Here is a 21,203-nt window from a genome sequence, read left to right on the forward strand (position 1 = left end):
GATGTAAACAGCGTCTTCATTGTTGGGGTCTTTCATGGCTTGGTTCAGCATCATGCTGAAGAAGATTGAAAAGAGGGTTGGTGCGAGAACACAGCCTTGCTTCACGCCATTGTTAATGGAGAAGGGTTCAGAGAGCTCATTGCTGTATCTGACCCGACCTTGTTGGTTTTCGTGCAGTTGGATAATCATGTTGAGGAACTTTGGGGGACATCCGATGCGCTCTAGTATTTGCCAAAGCCCTTTCCTGCTCACGGTGTCGAAGGCTTTGGTGAGGTCAACAAAACACAAGTACAACCTGATGAAACAGCGTTCTTGGGGAAAACACATGTAAACACACATTTTGATAATTTTGTCAATAATCCTAGCAGATCACATTGATATTTGTGATCAGGGTGGGCAGGGGGAGTAACTAGTGTTTCTCTCGGCCACTCATGGTCCCTTGGATTGAACTCCGATCATTTACAAATATATTTTATTGATAAATTAAACACTTCAAAGAATTCACACAATTAATAATAACACAAATTAAACACAAATACACGAGTCAGAGTTAAAGGAAAGAATAAAGAAATCCCCCCCCCCATAAACCACCCCATCCCCCTCCATTCCCTTGCTAAAAGAAAAAGAAAAATGAGGACAAGGGACCCCCAGCAGGAGTGATGAAAACTTTAACGCTCCTTTTCATAAACTGAGGCCTTCAGGAGCAAGGGAATGTCTGAGCTTCATTGAAATATTCATCCCTACCCTTTGTAAATATGGGCTCCATATTCTTACAAAATATATGGTTGTTGCCACCCGCTAACAGGGAAGCAACCCAGTACACAAGATGGCTGACGAACGTGGTGACTGCGCAGATTCCGCAGGGACAGACAAACTTCGTCCCAGATGACAACCCACATGGCAGGAAGGAATGTGCAATGGTGGGAATACCCACCAATCCAAGGCCGGTGCTACTGTCTCGTAAGATCTGTCGTCAGCAGCGAGAGAGAGTATAAGCAGAGCTGCCAGTTTAACAAACCAGTCTTCGACTTCTTGGGTGTGTGTCGTTTTTTCCACACTTTGGTGTATCGTGTATGCTTCATTGGTGACCCCGACAGGTCCAACCGCTAGTTGGGCCTGAAGATGACAGATCAGGTGGATCTTCACGCAGTTTAGTTGAAGCTGTCAACATTCTGGGCATCACAACCACACATGTGGTTTAAACAGACCGAGGCCCAATTCTACCAGATCACCGCCAATGACATGCGTGACTACTATGTGGTGAGCTCGTTCGACTAGGACACAGCAGCAAGGGTCTTTGACCCCCTGCAGCAGTCTTCTGAGCAAGGCAAATACGATACCCTCAAGGAGTGATGAACCCCTACCTTTGGGTTCCCGCGGGCAGCGTCCCATCTACCCTACTGAGCCAAATGCTTGCCCTTGCTGAGGGACACAGGCCTTGCTGCTCTTTGAGCAGATTTTCCTGGAACAGCTGCCCCTGCGCCTCGCCCCTGCACATGGTACCGAAGCAGGCAGGAGGGTGGAGGCCATGTGGTGACTATCCCTGCCCCAACGGGACCACTACACTGGAATGTGACCTCGTGCCTCATATCCAAGACTTTGCACAAACTTACAAGGGGCGGGGATATTTTCCAAAGTTGACCCCATCAGGGGCTATCTCCTGATCCTGGTCCAGCACAATTGCATCCCTTAAACTGCCATCGTTACCCCTCTTAGAATTTTTGTATTCATGTAAATGTCCTTTGGACTTAAAAATGCAGCCCAGACCCTTCAAAGGCTGATGGATGCGGTGGGCTGGTATTTCAGCTTCACGTTCATCTATTTGGATGATATTCTCATCACCAGTTGCATTCACACAGAGCATGCGGCCCATCTAAGAGTGAGTGTGCGCCAGGCTGCAGGAATTTGGACTGAGGATAAACCTTGCTAAGTGCCAGTTCAAGCTGGAAACGTTCGACTTCCTGGAGGGTTGAATCAATAGGCACGGAACTAAACCCCTGCTTGAAAAGGTAGAGGCTGTTTGGTGCTTCCCCAAACCACCCCACCACCACCACAGTGAAGGGACTGCAAGAATTCACTGGTGATTAACTTTTATCACTGATTCACACTGACAGAGGCCCACATCATGCACCCACTTTTTGCACTTATGGCGGAGAAATGAAAAGACATTAGCTGGGTCAATGAGGCTTTGGAGGTATTCCAGAGGCCCAAGGATGCACTGGCCCACACCACCCTTCTGGTACACACCAGGCCAGATGCGCCAACCACTCTCTCAGTAGAAGCTTCCAGTTCAGCAGTAGGGGGCGCACTGGAGCAATTCATCGAAGGGCAATGGCTGTCCATGACCTTCTTTAGCAGGTACCTCTGTCCACCCAAATACAACTACAGTGCCTTTGACCAACAGCAATTGGTGCTGTACCTGGAAGTCAGACACTTCATGTGTTTTTTTGGAAGGTAGACAATCCAGGGTCTTCATGAACCAGAAGCCATTAACCTTTGCCTTCCATAAAGTGTTGGACCCATGGTCGGCCAGGCAGCAGCAACACCTCTCATATGAGTCTGAGTTCATTACAGACATTCAAAACATCGTAGATAAAACCAACATGGTGGCTGACGCACTGTCCCACCCCACGATTGAGTCTGTCCCAGGGAATAGACTCTGCAGTCCTAGGCAGGGCACAGCCGCAAGATACTGAGATCCCGGCAAATGGGACAGCAGTTTCCCGGCTCAGTCTGGAGAATGTCGCCATCGACCCTGGTAAGTAGACGCTGCTCTGCGACATCTCCACTGGCAAACCCCGCCCCATCATGCTCAAATCCACAGGATCATTCTAGTAAACCTCAAAGAAGAATTCAACACCTCAGATGCCGGGATGGTGATACCAGGAAGGTTTTGGCTGCTGCCAAGAATCCACAGGACCTGACGGCCTCAATGACAAAACAAAAGGAAAGATGGGAACTCAAGCCCCTCTGCAGCCTCCTCTGTACAGCCAGGCCAAATCCTTGGATCCAAAATTTCAGGGACCTGATCGGAGTGTGGCTATAGAAAGTAGTCGAACACAACATGTCGACATGTGTGCTGTATATCGGAGTGAAGGAAGAGATCTTCACCATCAACCACCTCAAGCCAGCACATCTGGACATTAGCAAAGTCAGGGTATTCCACTCAGCCCCCACGATGCAGAGTTTGAAATTTAGATGCGAAGTTAATAACATCCATGATGAGAGGGTTGTATTATTTAAGTAAATCCTTAAATTCTCTGTAAAATTCAGGAGATCAACCATCTTCCCTTGGTGATTTATTCAACTGTAATTAGCCTCGGACCTTTTCAATTTCTTTTTGAATGCCTCTGATGGATATAAATTTGTATAAATCTGTGTCATTAATTTCTATTGGATTATCTGAGAGTTAACTTGCTCCAGTTTGAATTGCATCAGTTGTCCTTCAACTTTCTTCTGCTCTCAGTTGCCAGAACAAGACCAGTTGGCTTTCTCCCTTCATGTCGTTTTCAGCTCTCGAAGGATGTGACGTATTGGAGCTTTTTGTTTAAAAGCAATTTTTAAAAATTCCTTGGAACCAAACTGTTGGAACTCCTTTTCCAATTTCCAAATTTGTTTCCAGCTCTTCTATTTCTGCCATGTATTTCTTCTTCATCCCTTTTGTATGTGATATTATCCCCAGAATATAGAACTATTGGGCGAAGAGGTACAGTTTAACTCGCAGAATAACTTGATCTGGTTGCTAATATCCTTTCCAAAATCTGGTTTTTGAAGATGGCTGGGGTTCAAACGCCATCTCTGTGAATTAGTTGTCAGCATCCGTCTCACTTCACTACATCACGTGACCCTCACTAGGAGATCTTAAGGAAGGTTTGCTTGGATGGAAATGGTTTTTGAATATTTTATTTACTTTTTCTTCAAAAATATACTTGATAAATATTTCAATATCATAATATGAAACTTTTTCTTACAATCAACAAAAGCCTCCCTCCCTCCCTCCCACCCCTTCCAAACAAATGAATCCGCTCACCATTAGAGTTTATGTGTCTTTTAAATAGATAGTATCCAATTAGGGAAACCATGCTTAAATAAATATAATAGTTGCATTTACAGTCCCTTTTCTTTTTTATGACTATATTTGAGCCCCAATGTGGTCCAGGACCGGCTGCCAGATCTTTACAAAAGTGTCATATTTATTCTTTAAGTTAGATGTGACTTTTTCCATGGGTTTCCAGCTGTCCATTTCTGCCATCCATTCTGCTAGAAGTCTGACGTCCAAGTGATCGCGCCACTTTTTTTGCTCCAGCCAATGCTATTTTTATCAATGAGATTGGAGATTTGTTCAATTTGTTGCTGACGTCCATAACATTACCTAGTAGATAGCACTTTGGGCTGCCCGTGAAAGCCACTCCTGTTATCCCTGGTTAATTTTACAGTGATGTCTTGCCAAAATGGCCTCACCTTCAGCCACGACCATGTGGCACGTCAAAAAGTTCCTGTCTCAGTCCCACATCTTTTTTTGTTTATCATTTACATCAATGCAAGCATTAAGCCAATAAAGAGAATATCTTACAACAACAGAATGCAAAATGATCCCCAATCTTTGGTCTATTTTCTGCACACCGCCTCCCTCCTTCTCCCCAAAGAAAGAGAAAGAGAAAAACACCTCAATCTATACAGTTGGTATTATTCCCAGAGTTATTTGATATTCTAGCTAATAATTATTAACCATGAACTAAGAGGAGTGGGTGATGTGGAAGACCTCAATGGAATTTTATTCGCCATATCCATGTACCGTTCCTGATCTGATTCCTCAACCAGAAGTCAATGTTTTTCTAACATGCTACTTGGTTCAGGCTGTGAGTCAGAGGAGGCGGGGACTGGAGTTTGGGCAACGATCTGGAGGAGGAGGAGCTTGGAGAGAGTGAGGGGGTTAATTGGTCAAGGGGCCAATAAAAGGAGGATAAGTATAGGGGAGCGGCCAATGTGGACCAGCCCAGTGAGTGAGTGGCACAGTGAAGGAGTGGGTCCTTGAGGCTTTGGCTCGAGAGACTGAGGACGAGCGTGCTGCACTAAAGGTAAGACATTCACAGTTAATTTAATACATATCTGTTAATTTTTTTACTTTGTAAGGTGTGAGGAGAAGGAGACAGGATGAGTATCAGGGCAGTTTTCTGCTCTCAGTGTTATATGTGGGAAGTAATGGAGTCTTCATGTCTCCCAGATATCCACATGTGCACAAAGTGTGCTGAGCCACAGCATCTAAGGGATCGAGTCAGGGAACTTGAGCTGGAGCTCGATAACCTTACTCTGGTTAGGGAGAATGAGGCTATCGTAGAGAAGAGCTACAGGCAGGTGGTCACACAGGGGCCCACAGGAGGAGAGGCAGTGAGTTACCGTTAGGAAGAGGAAAGGGAGGCGTCAGGTTCATGTGCAAGCACCCAAGTCTGTAATCTTCAAAAATCAGTTCTCCACCTTGAATACTGAGGAGGGGGATAGCCAGACTATGATGGGCAGAGGTGTGGTGCCTAACTCTGTAGGGATAAAAGGGAAAGGGCAATAGTCATAAGGGATTCAATGGTTAGGAGGACAGATGCGATAAGGAAAACCGGATGGTGGTTTGCCTCCCTGGTGCCAGAGTCCGGGATGTGATTATGCACGTTCAGAACATCCTAAAAGGCGAGGGGAAGGAGCGTAAGGTTGTGGTACATATTGGTACCAATAATGTTGGAACAAATGAGTATAGGAAGTTGGGTAGGGAGCTTGAAAGGAGGACCACTGAGGTTGTAATCTCTGGATTGCTTCCTGTGCTACGTGACAGTGTGGGCAGAAATAGGATGAGGTGGAGGTTAAACATGTGACTCAAGGGGTAGAGTAAGAGACTGGGTTTCAAGTTCTTGGACAACTGGGACCTTTTTTGGGGAAGCTGGGAACTATACCATAATGATGGGTAACATCTTAATCCCAGAGGGACCAGTCTCCTAGTGGGGGAATTTGCTAGGGATGTCACGGGGGATTTAAACTAGTATGGTTGGGAATAGGGTTTCAAGTTTGGCAGGACAGCAGGGTGAGGGTTAGTCAGAGAGGGAAAGAAACAAGTTTAAATAATTTGAGGGAGGAAAAGCAGGAAGTAGTAAACAGATATTGCAGTGAAAATTGTGAGAATGGTAGAGAGGAGGATATGCAGAAGGTAGGATGTAGGAGATCCCTGAGTTGTATTTATTTAATGCGAGGAGTGTAGTAAGGAAGCTGGATGAGCTAAAGGTGTGGATTGACATGTGGCATTATGATGTTGTGGCCATTAGCGAGACATGCTTGAAAGAAGGTTGTGACTGGTAGTTGAATGTTCCAGGATTTCGCTGCTTTAGATGTGACAGAGTTGGTGGATTAAGAGGGGGAGGTGTGGCATTAAATGTCAGGGAGGATATTACAGCAGTGCTGAGGCAAGATAGACTGGAGGGCTCGTCAAGAGAGGCAGTGTGGGTAGAGCTGAAAAATAAGAAGGGTGAGGTTACTATTATGGGGGTATATTATAAGACTCCAAATGGGGAAAGGGAATGAGGATAGCAAATGTGCAACGAAAAAGGTGAGATGTGCAGATGAAATAGGGTGGTGTTGGTTGGGGATTTCAATTTTCCAAACATTGATTGGGAAATGCAGTCAGTAAAAGGGCAGGATGGCTTAGTATTTATGCATTGTGTTCAGGATTGCTTTCTTCAGCAATATGTTGAGACGCCAACTAGAGGGGGAGCAGTGTTCGATCTGTGGTTTGGGAATGCAACTCTCAAATCTGTGGTTTGGGAATGTTTGGGGCGGTGGGTGGTAGGCAGGTTCCATGAACTTTTGACGGAGGTGAGCATTAGGGAGAACTTCAGATTCCGTGATCATGGGTCCATTAGCTTTAGCTTAATGATGGAAAGGAATAGATCAGGTCCGAGGTTGAAGGTTTTCGAGTGGGGGAAGGGCAGATTTGGAGAAATGAGAAGGGATTTGCAGAGAGTGGTGTGGGCTGAACTTTTTCCCGGAAAGAATGTAGAGAAAATTTGGGGGGCATTTCGGGGTGAGATTTTGAGAGAACAGGATCTTTATGTTCCAGTCAAGACAAAGGGGAAGACTAAAGTTTTGAGGGAGCCGTGATTTTCTGGTGAAATTAAGAAGTTGGTTCGGGAGAAGAGGGAGGCCTATAACAAATATAAAAAACAAGGGATTGAGGAGATATACGGTCATTACTTAGTTTGCAGGAAGAACCTTAAGAGGGAAATTAGCAAGGCAAAAAGAAGGTATGAGGTGTCTATAGCTAATAAGGCAAAGGTGAATCCTAAGGGTTTTTACAGATATGTTAACAGTCAAAGGAAAGTTAAACATAGAATAGGTCCACTGGATGATGGGACCAGTGAACTATGTCAGGAACTGTATGAGATGGAGAAATATTGAACATTTTTTTCTCGTCTGTATTCACGAGGGAATGGGACATTGGGCTATACAAGATCAGAGAGGCAAAGGGCTTAGTTATGGAAAGGATTGGGATAAGTAAATTGAGAGTTTTGGAGCATCTAGGGTCAATTAAGGTGGATAAGTCTCCTGGTCCTTCCCAGGACTTTAAGGGAGGTCAGGGAATAAATAGTAATTGACAGTAATTTTTCAAAGATCACTGGAGGAGGGTATGGTGCCACCGGATTGGAGGGTTGCAATTGTAGTTCTGTTGTTCAAATAAGGCAGTAGGTGTAGGCCAAGTAATTATCGGCCAGTAAGTTTGACTTCAGTGGTGGGGTAGGTTATGGAGGGCATTATTTGAGATAGTTATGGTACAGAGTTCACTGAAGGTGGATTCACATGTAGTCAGGGTACTTATGAAGGCATATGGCATGCTGGCCTTCATAAATCATATCATAGACAATAGTAGAGTTGTTTAACACATTGGTGAGGCCAGGTTTGGAGAATTGTGTTCAGTTCTGATCTCCACTTATAGGAAGGATATAGATAAGGTGGAGAAGGTGCAGAGATTTACAAAAATGTTCACTGACTTACAAAATCTAGAGTACAGAGAAAGATTAAGGAGACTGTGTCTTTATTCATTAGAACATAGACGGTTGAAGGGGGTTATGATAGAGGTATTTAAAATTATGAATGGAATAGATAGACTAGACATGAGTAAACTCTTTCCCTGAGGGGAGGGGAGGTTGGAACAAGAGGGCATTAGTTAAGGGTAAGGGGGCAAAGTTTAAGGAGAAATGTTAGAGGATGCTTCTTCACAGAGAGTAGTGGCAGAATTGAATGATCTTACAGAAGAGATAGTTGCGGCAGTGTCGAATCTATCATTTACGAGAAAGTTGGATGTGTACATTGATATGAGGGGGTTGGAGGGATATAGGCAGTGTGGGAGGGGGAAACTAGTGGAGTGGTTCATGTGAACCAGCACGGACTCTAAGGCCCAAAATGGCCTATTTCCATGCTGTAATCTGTCATATGGTTATATGTGGCGGGTTCCACGGGACAAGGTGGGACATCATTAAGAGTTTCCTGCCGGCAGGATTAAATTAAGCCCCGTGAATATCCTGTGATTTCCGGCAGGAGACTCCACAAATTAACGTGCTGTTCCTCGGCACGCTGCACCACGCACGGTCCATTAAATGGGTGAGTACCCAGCTGTGTCTTATGGTTTCACGCGCTCACTGAATAACTATTATTCTGCCTTGTCTCACTGACCAGCATCCAGTCCATAGCCCTCCATCCCCCTCGTATCCCTGAACTTGTCCAAGTTCTTCAATACTAACATTGAGCTCACATTTCCTCATGCAGCTGGCAGCTTGTTCCACTCTCCCACCACCTTGTGTGGAGAAGTTCCCCCTCATGTTTCCACTAAACTTTTCCCCTTTCATCCTTAGCCCATGTATTAAGGACTTCTCCAAGAGGTGGAGTCTCAAGAAAACAACCTCTATCCTCCCCCTTACCACCCAGGCCAGGCCTTCTTCACACTGTTATCACCAGGGAAACATGTCCAGGAGTGTGAAGACAAACACCCAATGATACAAACTTAGCTTCTCCCCCTCTGCCACCCGATTTCTGAATGGACAAGGAACCACAGTCACTCCTCACTTACTCTTCAATTTGCACAAATGGATTTCTTTTTTTAAAATGTAATTTAGATCAATATTTGCACCTGTATTGTTGCCACAAAACGACAAATTTTCTGACATGTTCATCACAATAAATTTTTAATTCTGAACACTGCGCGTACATCAGAAAACAATCATAGCTCAAAAAACATTTCAAAAGATGAATTAATTATTTCCATGCACCCTCCCCTTTTATGTCTATTTTTCTAAATCCACTCCATGATCGAGACTTCTCCACTTAAACCCAACCCACATTTCTTCTCCCATTCAAAGTACTCAGTAATACACCAAGAAAGTAAAATAAAATCTCAATGCTGGGAATACTCAGCGCGTCATCTACTGGAAAAATAATTGGAGTTAAAACCTTCAGGTCGATAACCTTTCACTGGGATTCAGAAAGATGATCAAATAAACCTGATTCTATTTGCTGAGAAAAAGAAGAGGGGAAATAACAAACTGAATACGTGGGATGAAAAGCCCAAGCTGCAGAAATGGCAGTGGTGCTGGATGAGTGGAGTCCACTCATTGATCACCACATCTGTCTGGATGGAGGGGTAAAGGATAAACAAGACAAACATGATGCCGTCACTGTGAGGTACAATACCACAGCTGCAGAGAATGTGGAATGAAGGAATGGTGAAAATACTTGTTTTTGGATCAATGTGACAAAATTTGACCTGACAAAAGAAAACAAAATTGTTTTGCCCTGCCAGTACTCTCTAGATCAGGGGTGTCAAACTCAAATTCACAGAAGGCCAAAATTAAAAACTTGGACTAAGTCGAGGGCCGAACTAAATATTTATTGAAAATTTTCAACAACATCTGTATGTTTTCTCTTCTTTCAACATATGTAATGCTGTGTCCATTTTGGCCTGCATCAGGACTCAGCATTTCCTGCTCACTCCTCAGGCTCGAGGACTCTATTCACCCTCGACCCACCATCCCTCTAACTGACCAGTCCTTTACCCAACCTCTACTCACCCCTCACTCCACTCGCTCTGCCTCTACCTACCCCATCCTATACACGCCCCTCTACTGCCTCTCCTCTCAACCTGTTCCTCCCTCTACCCGTCTCTCACCCTCTAATCACCCCTCCCCTACTCGCCCTGCCCCTTCCCTTTTACCTCTTCCCTACCCACCCCTCCTTCTACTCATCCCTCCCTCTAACTGCCCCTCGCACCACCATAACTTCCCCTGCCCATTACTCCTCACCTACACCCTCTGCCTACCCCTGCTTACCCACCCACTCAGGCCCAGTGCGCTGCTGATCAGCCTTTGCGGACAGCCACCATCTCTCTCTTCATGTGCAGGGCCGAACCAGCCGTCCCTGGGGTCCGCGCGGGTGCAAGTGCTGAAGGCCGTGGCGACCGGGAGAAGTGCACTTGTGCTGTGGAAGTGTTGTCCGGTGCCAGTCGCGCGGGGCTCGCGCTTCCCAGGGGCCATACGGAGCCTGCCATGCCCGTCGCGCCGACAGGAAATCACAGGCGCTCGCCAATCCGCCGCACCGCTCGACAGGTGGGAGAAGTGACTGGTTGTGCGGGGAGCGTTCCAACCGGCTTACCGGCTGATGACATCGACAGACTTCTCGTGTTACAATTTCTCGTGTTACAATGGGGAAGCATGTGCAATGAAGGGGGAGGATGGTGGGGGTGATATTACCAAAAAACAGCATCGGTGGTCCACCTCTAATACATTTTTGAAATGATCTTGCGGACCAAATATAATTATATCGCGGGCCAGAGTTTGACATGTGTGCTCTAGATCAGGGGCACAATAAAATAGTCCAGAAGCCAACATTATGAAATTGAACAGAGAAGTTATACCAATCGGCAGCAAGAGATAAAAAACAGTTACATAATTCCATGAAAGTGGTGTCACAGGACGACAGGGTTCTAAAGACAGCTTTTGTCATCTTGGCCTTCATTATTAACATATTGAAAATAGGAATTGGGAAGTTATGGTGAGGTTGGATAAGATGATGGTCAGGCCAAATTTGGAGTATTGTGTGCAGTTCTGGTCACCTAGGTAGAGGAAGGGTATTAGTAAGATTGAAAGCGTGCAGAGAAGATTTACTAAGACGCTGCCAGATCTTCAGGAGTTGAGCTGCAGGGAAAGGTTGAACAGGTTGGGACGTTATTCCTTGGAGTGTTGAAAAATGAGTAAGAGATTGCTTAAAGTGGCATATGAATGGGAAAAAAGGCTGAGAAAGACTGCCGAAGACCCAATTAATAAGGAAAAATTTTCCTTGAGAAAAGTTGTCATTGGCCCATTTCCTCTGGAGTTATGAAACCACGCACAGTACAAGTCAATGAGGTACACTTAAAACAGTGGTTTTCAAACTTTCTTTCCACTCACCTCCCACTTTAAGTAATCCCTTACTAACAGAGCACTTCTGGCATAAGGATTAAGTAGAATATGGTCCGGAGGGTGGGGGTGGGGGTGGGGTGGAGGAGTTTGAAAATCACTGCTCTAGATGAAAAGGTTTCTCCATCTCAGTTTTAAACAGACATCCTTTTATTCTGAGGTTGTTCCCACTGATCCTAAACTCTCCCACGACTGGCAAAATCCTCTCTATCCAGCCCTTTCACTATTCATCAGATTTCAATGAGGTCCTGTCTCATTGTTCTAAACTCGGGCGAGTCCAGGCCCAGAACCACCAAATGCTCCTCAAACATTATTCCTCTCATCACCAGGATCATTCTTGTAAACCACGTCTGGGCCATCACATCCTCTCTTAGAAATGGGGCCTAAAATTGCTCACAACACTTATTAGATCAGGACAACCAGAAGGTGGTCACGGGAGGGGAAGCCAGCTGCAGGACTGCCTCGAGTCCCTGGATTGGATCGTGTTCAAGAACTCACCTGAGAAACTGAATCACTGTACCAGGACCATAGCGAACTTTATCAAAACAGCTGTGGACAAGGGTGTCCCCACCAAATTGTTCAGGGAGTTTTCTCAACCAGAAATCCTGGATGAACAACAATATCCAGAAATTGCTGAGAGCCAAATCACAGTTTGGAGATACAGATACACAAGGAGCCAATACGAACCACGGAAAGCCATCTCGCACGTAGTGGAGATTCAGCACGAGAATGGAAACAACAAAGGATACCCGTCAGCTGTGACAAGGGCCTAAATGACATAAAGTGCTGCAAAAACAAATCTGGTGCAGTGGGAGATGGCAAAGCCTCACTCCACATGAACTCAATGCCTTCTACACCTGATATGACCACTAGTACAGGGAAGAACCATCGCAAATCCCCCCTCCCCCGCTACATCTCTTGATGATCTGCTGCTATCAGTAACCGAAGATGACAACATGGGCTGCCTTCAGGAGAGTGAATCAAAGGAAAGGATCAAGCCTGGATGGAGAACCCAGCAGAGGACTGATAACCTGTGTTGACCAACTGGCCATGGATATCTTCAACATCTCACTCCGACAGGGAGTGGCACCCACCTGTTTCAAATAGGCATCAAACATACCAGTTCCAAAGAGTGGGATAACCTGCCTAAATGATGATTGACGAGTGACACTCACATCCAGTGATGAGGAGGATTGAGGGGCTGGTGTTGAAGTACATCATCTCCTGTCCAAGGGGCGACATGGATCGATTCCAATTTGGCTGATGCAGCAACAGTCCTATGGCAGATGCCATCTTCACTGACGACAAAGGTTCAGCCATCAGAATGCTCTTTATTGACTAGAGTCTGGCATTCCATACCATCCTCCCATCAAAGCTGATGAGCAAACTCCAAAGTCCTGGGACTCCACAACATACTGTGCAATTGGATCCAGAATTTCTTCATCTCCAGGCCCCAATTAGTGTGGATTGGCAAGAACAACTCTTCCAAAATCTCCATCAGCTCCCAAACACCAGAGGGTTGCATATTTCACCCCTGCTCTACTCGCTTTACATCTGCAGCTGCATGGCTTGGTATGACGACACCATCTACAAATTCACTGACGATAGCACAGTCATGAGCTGCATGAGGAGGGCAACGAGTCAGCATTCAGGAGGGAGATTGAAAGCGGGGTTCAATCACGGACCAACAACAACCTCGCACTCAATGCCACCAAAACCAAGGAGATGATTGTCGACTGTAGGAAGAAAAAAAGATGGACATTGCCTGAACTGGAATGGTTTTGGTTTTGATACACACACACGCACACACACACACACACACGCACACGCACGCACACACACGCACACACACGCACACACACGCACACACACACACACACACACACACATATTTGTGCAGAGTGGAGTTAGAGTGAAGTAAAAAGTGTTGTATTAATCTTTACCAATGAAAATTATTGTTTGAAGATGCCATTGTCCTGTGAATTATCATGGACCATTTTGTGCGAAAATTAATCTTTAAAGTTACAATAGTTTATAGATATTATCAAGTTATTTTGTGGGTTGGATTCAGGGTCACACACACAATCCTTTGAGATGCCAGAAGGCAAGCCATCTACGGAGATGAAACGTCAGCTCATTCTGCATCTGAAACCGAAAGAGGAAAACCTTCATGATGGTCCTTGAGATACTGGAGTGTTTGCTTTATTAAAAACGGAAGAATTTGTGTCATCAGGAAAGACTGCTGATCAAATCGAGAGACCATCTGTTGATTATCTGTGTTCTTAAAATTGAAACTAAGTCAATAGAGTGCTGAGAGATGGCAGCTGTTCGAATAAGCGAGTTCTTGATTCAAGGCTGGAGTCCATTGGCTCATGATTCATACTTTTGAAGAGGCTGAATGGACTTCAAAGGCAGAAATGACGGCACGTGTCATGGGATGAGCCATTCTGGAGAAACATTACAAATGAGAGGCAGAAGATGTTGTCCATGCTGTGGGGAAGAGAGGATTGAAGATACAGTCGTCAGAGAAGGTACAGTTACATCGTCTTCTCCTTTCACCAGGAGTAACAAGTGGATTTTGAAAGAGGAAGACCATTTCTAACCGTCTCTTTGAGATCAAGAGAGCAGCCTCGTTGAGACCGTGGAAATGGCCACTTTTGATGAATAAAGCCAAAGTAATCTTGCATTTGCAACATAACCATTTTTAAATGGAGACTTAGTTCAGCCCTTAACTGAGTTGATGAAATCTTGGTGGAAGAAAATAGCCACTCCACTGTCTCTTTGAAAAGCGAACAGATTCATCATGTGGAACAGATTCTGAAACCTCCCTGCAAGAGAGGAAAATAATCTCTCGCAGAGTAAGTTTCAGAGCAATGTTTCTTCATCCAAGAAATTCAGACAAGTTTGAAAGAGGACCGATGACAAGGTTTCCAAATCCTTCTGTTGCTTTTGAGCCACAATTTAAAGAAATCTACAGGGTGTCAAATGATTCAAATCCAGATACAACCCTTCACGAATTGAACTCTTCCAGCTCTGTTGGGTTCAACCAGCGAAAGATCAGGGGGTAAAGCCACAGGGTTAGTGAGAGTCAGCAGGTCAAACAGGCATAGAGAAAAGAGAAAGAGACATCAAACACATTGTGGGTTTGTCCCTTCATCAAGGAAAGATGAGGAAGAGAAGGTCAGAAATGGGACCATTAAATTGTGGGGGTGGAGGGCAGGAGGAAGCCAACACACACAGAGAGGGGACTTGGGTACCTGGGGCAAACAGGCGGTTCCCTCCCCCTGCCCTTCTCCCCCTGCCCTTCTCCCCCTGCCCTTCTCCCCCCGGCCATTCTCACCCGGCCCTGCTCCCCCGGCCCTGCTCCCCCCGGCCCTGCTCCCCCCTGCCCTTCTCCCCCCTGCCCTTCTCCCCCTGCCCTCCTCCCCCTGCCCTCCTCCCCCTGCCCTTCTTCCCCTCCCCTCACCCTCTTTGCCCAGCCTCCCCCTCGCCCTCCAACTCCCCCTTCACCATCCCCCTTACCCCTGCCTGGCCCCGCCCCCTCCCCTCCTTGACCTGCTCCGCCCCCTCCGGGCTCCCGCCCCTCCCATCCCCCTCCCTCTCCCTCATCCCCCTCCCCTCCCCACCCCCTGCACCGACGCCTCGGCTCCACCCAAACACCCCGCCGGTACCCGCCACTCCCGGGTGGGGCCCAGCGGGCTGCGGGTCGCCCGCTTTCCCTGGACCGCGCGGCTGAGGAAGGTCCCGGCGCTGCCGCCAACTTCTTCCCTTTAGGCCCGCGGCGACGCGACAGACCCCGAGCAGACGACGCCGCCGCCAACGTCCCGCCTCCTCACAGCAAGAGCCAATCAGCCCACAAACCCGCCCATCAATCCAACCCGACTTCAGCATCCAATCCAATAGCGGCCTCACTGAATCAACCCATTGGCTCGCGCAACTGAAGCGACCAATCAGCGTGCGAGCGAGCGAACACACAGGTGAACCCAATCAGCATCGCAAGACAGAAAACAAAGGCAGTAGAAGGAGCAGGAGACCTTTCGGCCCTTCCACTTACAACTACCCCAACAACTCAATCAAATCCTTGGGAAACACAGGATCACTTTGTCTTTACTCCAGGATTCCTCTGATCTCAAGAAATACATTGTACCCCAACTGCAAGGGAGACCATTTATTATCAAACTTTCCTTTATATTTATTACCGCTTCCAATTTAATGGAGGACACAAGTGGTTGTGTCAGCCAGCTGGACCGCCTCGGGGAACCTCAGGGAGCAGGCAATCATGGTGAGAAGGTAACTCGTCCCACAGGAGGCCGATAGTAACCTTACAATGTCATTGTAGATGTGGCTGAACCTATGTGGTGCTGGCTCGAATGTCTGGCATGGTGCCTTCATGTATGTCTGCATTTTGGTCATCTGGCAGAGTGTGCAGGCCTTGGCCCACTGACAACCTGTTTCTGGAGGCTCAGCAAGACCAACCTATTGACCACCATTTTGACAGTACTGATGGCCGGGTGCGTCAGGTTGTGCACCTCATCATAAAACTGCCATCTCCATGCTGTCGGCACGATGAGGTGGGGTTTGCCATTGGAATGTCGCAGAGGAGCGTCTACTTACCAGGATCGATGTTAACATCCTCCAGCCTGAGCCTGGACACTGCTGTCTTGCTTGCAAAGGATCTCAGGGTCGTCCTGATGTCCCCTGCCGAGGGCTAAGTAGTCTATTCACTGGGACAGGGCCTGGATAGACTGGATTGTGGGGATGGGGCAGTGCGTCACCCATGATGTGTTGAATGTCTGTAGTGAACTCAGACTCATAGGGGAGGAGTCGCTGCTGCTTGGCCGACCACAGGTCCAACACTTTATGGAAGGCAAAAGTTAATGGCTTCTGGTCCATGAAGACACTGAATTGTCTACCTTCCAAAAATACCTTATTTGCCTGACTGTCAGGTACAGCACCAATTGCTCTCAGTCAAAGATGCTGTATTTGAGTTTAGGTGGCCAGAGGTGTCTGCTAAAGAAGGACAGGGGCTGCCATTCCCCTTCGATGAATTGCTCCAGTGCACCCCCTACTGCTGTGCTGGAAGCATCTACTGTGAGAGTGGTGGGTGTCTCTGGCCTGGCGTGTACCTCAAGGGTTGTGTTGGCCAGTGCGTCCTTGGCCTTCTGGAACGCCTGCAAATCCTCATTGTCCCAGGTAATGTTTTTACCTTTCTCCGCATGATGTGGGCCACGGGGGGCGTGGCAAGATGGCGTAAGGATCAGTCGTGCCTTCCAGTCTTCTCCTGACTCTATCTTATTGTTTTGTCTAGAAATGCCCGTTAAAATTCTTTAAAAGTTTAGATAACTTCAGTGCTCTTAATTTAACTTATGATGGTACAATTGGTGGAAAAGAGCAAAAAAAACGACAACAGATTATCAAAAAACTACATTTTCCAAAAGTTCAAGTTTTGGAGCCTACCTACAGGAAAGACACCGGGGCTCAGCCTGAAATGGATCCCAGGAGAGAGGTACAGCTTTCGGATGTAGAGATCAATGTTACATCGGTAGAGCCCTCTAAAGAGGGCGCCAAACAGCCTTTAGAACAAAGAGTTACTCAGGTTCGCACATGTGCAGTAGCATCTGACGGCAATGTTATGAATGAACCACTTGTAGTAACATCAGTTGAAGTACCGGCTGGGGAAAGGCATTTGTCAATTGTAGCGGTGGCACTGCAAACTGCACCTTTTGAGATAAAATAATCTATACAACTTGATGTACTGGGAGAAATTAACACATTATGGACTGGGGAAAACCCCGGCCAGCGTCCTCCAGTCACTGCTGGAAAGGCTGTGGCTGGGGTTTCCACCCGCAGCTATCCTACAAGGAAGGCAACCAGAATGAAGGAAGCAACAGAAGATCCTTTGGTTATTCAGAAGAAGCAGGAATCTGTTGAGCCAGAATCTCTTCCAAATGAAAAGATTCTTGTGAATCTTGAATCTAAATTATCTTATACAATGCAGGGATTATCTAAGATTATGACTGAACTTGGTACTAGGTTTAATACTTTGGTGAAAATACATTCTCAACAGATGGCTGAGTTTGGAGCTTTTCAGCTTGAAGTGAGAGATAAATTTAATTCGTGTGAAGAAGATATAGATGAAATACGGGATCAAGTTCTTGATGTGACCAAAATGGTTGAAGACTTACAAACTCAAAATAAAAATTTGGTGAGAAAGATTGATTATTTGGAAAACCAATCCAGACGGAACAATATAAAGATTATTGGTTTGCTGGAAGGAATGGAGGGACCAGACCCAAGAAAATTTTTTACTGAATGGATTCCACAGGTGCGGGGTCAAGAACATTTTCCGGAAGGTATAATACTGGAACGTGCTCACAGAGCCTTGCATAGAAGACCTATTTCAGGTCAAAGTCCAAGACCTGTTTTGGTTCATTGCTTGAATAATTACGACAGAGAAATAATTTTACGAGTGGCTATTAGAAATGCACAACAGAGAAAATCACCCTTGATGATTCAAAATAATCGAGTTTTCTTCTATGCGGATTTGAGTCAAGAAGTTATGTTCCAACGACGGGAATTCAACCCTGCTAAAGAGTTGTTGTGGAAGAAATGTTACAAGGCAACCTTTAGATATCCAGCTGTTTTGAAGGTTTTTCAAGATGGTTGCCAACCAACGTTCTTTGATTCTCCAAAGGAAGCTATAGCATTTGCTCAAGAGCTGCCAATTACTCGGTTTAAACAGAGACGTAGTCTGCCGCCATCTCTAAGGAGACAAGAGATGGAAGAAAAGAGCCGTGCTCCAAGAAGGAATGGTTGTAATGGTGACTCGGTAGTTGGAGCTGATTAAAAGAAGAGTTGTTCTTTTTTTTCTAATTTTTTTTTTAAAAAAGGAATATTAAGTAATGAGGATGTTAGTTTAAGATGAAGTGAGAGTTGGGGGAGAGAACTGGATAGGCACTATTTCCTGAAAGTCATCTGCTACGTGTGAGTTATCTCACACCCATTTTATTTTGGGAGTTACCGCATTGCGCGGTTTAGACGGGAGGGGGTATTTTTAACCTCCTACCTGTTTTTTTTTCCTTTTTTTGTATTAGTAGATTAAAGAGTGAAGGGTTTTTTTTTGTGTTTATAAAAAAAAGCATAAGAAAGTATTTGATTGTTTAAAAAACTAAAAATTGATGTGGTTTTTTTTGTAAAGTTTATTCAGTAGATAAGGAATATTTGAAATTTAAATGTGAATGGGATGGATAAGTTTTTTGATATATTTTTTCTTTAACTTTAAGGTGAAAGGAGTGGTAATTCTGGTGTATTTTATTTTGCTATTTTAGTTATAGAACGAAGGGAATAATGGTGAAAGTTATAAATTGAATTGTACAATTCTTAATGAGGCTTGAATTTTGTTTGTGGTTTATGCTCCATTTGTTGAAGATATAGATTTTGTTGTAGATGTGTTTTTATTATTTGGATATCTGAATTTTAACATAATGATTGGGGATATTTAAATGTGGTATTGGAGCTTTTATTGGATAATTATTCAAGAGTAAATGGGAAAAATGGTGGAAGAGTACTAAAATTGAATTGTACAATGTTTAATGAGGTTTGAATTTTGTTTTAAGATGGTGGTTTATGTGACTAATATGATGATAGATGTGAAGTTAGTTGATATTTGGTGAAGGTTTATCTCTATAGAGAAAGTTTTTTTCATCTTTTTTTTCATGCTACAATTTTTTTTAAGAATTGATTATTGTTTAAGAATTTTTGATAGATAATGTTACTAACTTTACAAATTTTTTATATTAAGTTTGAGTTAAATATATGTTTAATCTTAACTCTGTTAAATATATGCATTTAAGTTTGATTTAAATATGTTTTTTAAGTCTGATATCTTAGTATTAATTACTTTTCTTTTTGTTAGTATTTTAATCGGTTATGTTTTTGTTTTTTTTTGTAAGTGGGTTTTTCTTTTTCTCACATATTATTAACTTTATTAATTCTTCACTCTTTATTTTGGGGGGAAGTGGGGGTTGGTCTAATTTGAGTTGGGTTATTAATGTGTAATAATTATTGGGGAGGGTATACTTTATTTAGATTACTGATACTGTATTGTAATTTTATTATTTTGTTCTTAATTTTTTTAATGTAATTCTATATGATATTCATGTTATAAAATCTTAAATAAAATTTAAAAAAAAATGATGTGGGCCACTACTATCGGTGATAAAAATTAATCGTACCAGTGAATTCTTGCAGCCACTTCATTATGTGGGGTTTGGGGAAGCACTTAACAACCTCTACCTTTTCAAGCAGGGTTTAGTTCTGTGCCTGTTCATTTGACCCCCAAGGAAGTCGAACGTTTCCAACCTGAACTGGCACTTAGCAAGGTTTATAAAGTAAGTCCAAATTCCCGCAGCCAGGCACACAGTCACATTAGACGGTCTCTGTTTAGCTTCATTGCCACCACTTTGACATCTTGTGGTTACTGCCACCCTCTGCTGTTGGAGAATATCCTCCTTGGTCTCAGCCCCTCAATGTAACTAAGAACCCCTAAAATGCCCCTAATGTTTTGGCCTTCATCACTACTCCTGGCAAGGCATTCTTGACACCCACAACTCTGGGTAAAAGAAAATACCCCTGATATCTCCCCTAAATCTTCCTCCCTTTGCTTTAGACAGATGTCTTCTAGTGTTTGCTACTCCCATCTGGGTTTCAGGCAAACTGAAGGGCATCTTTCACCGAGTTTCTGGTTTTCCAGCAGTTCTGGATGTCTGTCTCTGTATGCACTGCTCCGTGGACCACCCCGCAGTATCCCATCTAGTCCTAGAGTCTCTGTGTCAGACATTCTCTGCTGACCACTGCCTGATGGCTTTGTGGTCAAATGTGTTTGTCTATGAAACCGTTCCCAGGAAGGTAAAGGGGCAAAGTCCTGCTGACTGGAACATTGTGCAGCACCAGGACCAGGCCAATCTTTCGCAACACCTAAGCCAGGTAGAACCACAGCACAGAGCAGCATTTGGTGCCCTTGCACTTTGGTTCCAAGCACAGCCACACACAATTATGGCCATGCTGGTTACACCCTTGTCCCCATTGATTGACGATGTACACGGTCCTTCTCCAGACTCTATCCATTTTGGACCCCCACATGAATAGGAAATTTGTTTTGGGAATTGACAGGGTGGTGGTGTGGGGATGGGCCAAACCTGGCCCACGTGCAGCAGGACCGAAAGTTCCTTGCACATTGCACCTTATAATCAGGTTTTACCCGAATGACAGAGATGGGTATCTCTGTGGTTCTCCCTGTCTCCTGGACCTGGGGGTCTTTGTACTGCTCCCCATCTCCTTAAGTTGGTGCTTTGTTCACCACCACCCCCACAAGAAATCCAAGACCCCTAGATGGAGGGCAGAGGCGCAGAGAGATCAGTGAGAACACGGGTAGTTTCAAAAGCGTGGGGTCCATCCAGGCGCCTGATAACAGGAGGAACCAAGTGGGAAGGAGGATGCAGGGCATTCGATAGCAGGACATTGCGAGAGAGTGGATTCCTCGAACTCTTGAGGGGAGAAGGTGCTGGTCGATCCATCGGTTTAGGTGGGCAGGGTATAGACATGGCAGCTGACTGGAATTGTCAGTGGGTTACTGAGACCTGGGAAAGGAGGGGAAGGAGGGTGCAGTAGTGTTCTGAGAGTGCTGAGGGAGAGGCAACATGGGTGCCACCTCAAGGCAAGGGT

The sequence above is a fragment of the Narcine bancroftii genome, chromosome 11 (genome assembly GCF_036971445.1).
Source record: "Narcine bancroftii isolate sNarBan1 chromosome 11, sNarBan1.hap1, whole genome shotgun sequence".
NCBI classification, from domain to species: domain Eukaryota; kingdom Metazoa; phylum Chordata; class Chondrichthyes; order Torpediniformes; family Narcinidae; genus Narcine; species Narcine bancroftii.